The sequence below is a fragment of the Crocuta crocuta genome, unplaced genomic scaffold (genome assembly GCF_008692635.1).
Source record: "Crocuta crocuta isolate KB4526 unplaced genomic scaffold, BGI_CrCroc_1.0 scaffold61, whole genome shotgun sequence".
NCBI classification, from domain to species: Eukaryota; Metazoa; Chordata; class Mammalia; order Carnivora; family Hyaenidae; genus Crocuta; species Crocuta crocuta.
In genome coordinates this window covers 11,481,909-11,484,623 of record NW_027528369.1, presented here as the reverse complement: position 1 = coordinate 11,484,623, position 2,715 = coordinate 11,481,909, and positions in this window count along the sequence as shown.

Here is a 2,715-nt window from a genome sequence, read left to right as displayed (position 1 = left end):
AAAGGGGCCCCCCCCCCCAAGCCTGCCCGCCCCATCCGTCTCGCTCCAGGCTGAGTGGGGACCCCGCAGCAGAGGGCCACGCCCAGACAGTCCCCGCGGCTGCGGCCGCGGCGGGGGGCGCTCGGCCGCTGACTCGCGCTGTGCTCCGCGGGCCAGAGGTGCCCGGGCAGGGGCGGGGGGCAGGCGGGGTGCAGGCGGCCGGGCAGGGACCCNGAGGCGCTGCAAGGCCAGCCTTTCTCCCCCACACCCAACCCCTTGTCCCACCCGAAAGACCGAGATGGACCCTCTCAGCTCCCTGTCTGTGGCAGGAAGGGGCAAACAAGGTACTCTGAGCTGCGCTGGCTCCCTTAGGGGTGGGGGACGCCGAACCCTCCAGAAGAAAGCATGGGGCAGGGCTCAGAAACGCCAAGTCAGAAGGGCGTGGGTCACAATGGCAGCTTCCGCAGTGGGGCTGCGGTCCTGCCGCCCCTCCCCCGGGCCCTGCCCTGAGGCTCCGAACGGGCCTTGCACGTGGGCACAGCGCCGGGCACGCGGCCGCCGCTCCGTGCACGTCGGTGTCCGGAATGGCCGTAAGGACACGAGCCAGTGCGGGGACTGGCAGGCTGGGGATGGCGGCAGCGGCTTCCGTTCACTGCCCGATGTCACTTGGACCCTTGGACTCTTGGTCCAGGTGAGGCCAACACAACGTGGTGGTGGGGGTTGTGCAGTGAGATGGGGTGTGCATAAGGCAGAGAGGGGGGTTTCGGGGGGAAAACTGGGAGAGGGTCCACTGGTCAGAAAAGAAGAGTATAGAGCAGACGTGCAATACAGACGCTGTATTACACGTACATATGCCACCGGCTTCATACTCTCCTGGGGTCAGACGTGCTGAAACCATCTTACAATAAGGTCCTTCTCCTATTTCAGTGAGAAAATCTTCCAGGGTCTCAGTCACAGTGCACAAAGCTTCCTCAGGCAGTCGGCTGAGCAGGCCTGCGGGGTGCCTGTGCACCCACTGGGTGTGGCCGTGCACAAGCCCCTCTCCTCTCCTGAAGCTCTCTCGTCTCCAGTGTGGCTAGCCTAGAAATGGGTCTTTTGTTCTCCAGAGACACCCCTCCCCCACAACATGTCCATGATGTGGCTTTCTGTGGTTGGCTTCCGGCTGCCTGGAGCCTCTCCCTGACTCCCCCCCCCCCATTCAGGGGGTCCTTGGTGAGCGTTTGGCTCTTCCCCGGAGCTGGCTGCACCTCCCCGTCTGAGAAAAGGAGAAGCTTTGCAGCATCCTGCTGGCCAGGACCCATTACCCACATGCCCTGCCTCCCTGCGCGATGCATCAGGCCAGGCCAGCTCTCCCTCCATCCCCAGAACGCTCTGGTGCCAGGTTCAAAGCTGACTCACCATCCCGTCTCCCAGCAAAGGCTGGCCCTGCCGGGAACCAGCTCCTGGCCTTGAGGCCGGCAGTCTGGGCTGAAGCTGCCAGCAGGGGTGGGGCCTGGCTGAGACAGAGCTGGGGGAGGCTGGCCAGCGGCTGCGGAGACCTCAGCATCGCTAGACCTGCCTTTGAAGCGGCTGAAACCGACACTTTGGCCTCCACCGAAACTGCATGAGGAAGGGGCCGACTGTATGCCCAGTGTGTGTGGAGGAAACCAGGTGGGTTCTTCAGTGAGAAACCCAGGACTCCAACAGGGAGGGGACCCAAGGGTTTCCAGCAGCAGGTAGCACTGTTCGTCCCAGATGGCCGCCCCTTCGGGATGTGGACTTGGACAGTCCCTGGACAGACTTACTCCATTCTGGGAGGTCCTGCCTCACATACTTCCCAGAGCTGACTAACCCCCCTTCCAGAAGGGCAGTGCTGGGGTAGAGCCGACCCCAACCCCCAGCCCACTCTACACCGCGGGCCCCTCCACGTACTTCAGAACAGACACGGAGGGGGGGTAGCATGACTGGGCTGAGAGAGGATGTGCTCAGGCTGAGGTCACATACGGGTCACGGGGGTCCAGCTTCTGCCACAGGGGAGGACAGCCTGGACAGTGTCGCGTCTTGTCACCATGGAGGTAACTGGGGTGGCTCCAGTTGCTCTGAGCTGGGGTTTGCATCACGAAAAGAAAACCAGGCCCCAGGCCCACGGAGGGTGTGACTGCCCCTCCCAACTCTCCTCTTGGGCGGGGCCTCAGGCACTCTGGGTCCTTTGGGGCTATGGCTTTCTTTCTTTATTTTAAGCTTATTTATTTATTTTGAGAGAGACAGAGAGGGAGAGAGAGAGAGAGAGAGAGAGCGAGCATGAGTAGGGAAGGGCCAGAGAGAGAGGGAGGGAGAATCCCAAGCAGGTGCTGTGCTGTCAGCGTGGAGCCCAGTGCAGGGCTCCGTCCCACGAAGAGTGAGATCATGAACTGCGCCGAAATCAGGAGTCGGATGCTTAACTGACTGAGCCGCTCAGGCGCCCCAGGGCTGTGGCTTCTTCACCTAGGCAGGCCGGCTGTGGCTTCTGGCTGGTCTCTGGGATTCACTTCACCCTGTCCGTCACCCTCAACCCAACCGTTGCCCCTCCCCCCTCCTCCTCCCCTCCCAAGCAGTTTCTGGAAAGGGGCGAGACTAATGGGGATGTGGCTGCACCAAGCAGAACATTTATCAGCACTGATTACCAGGCCACTTCCCGGCCCGGAGACCCTGGGCCGGCACGGATTCAGGCCGACAACCTCTGCCTTGGCCTGAGCAGGCACCGGAGGTCGCTGGCTG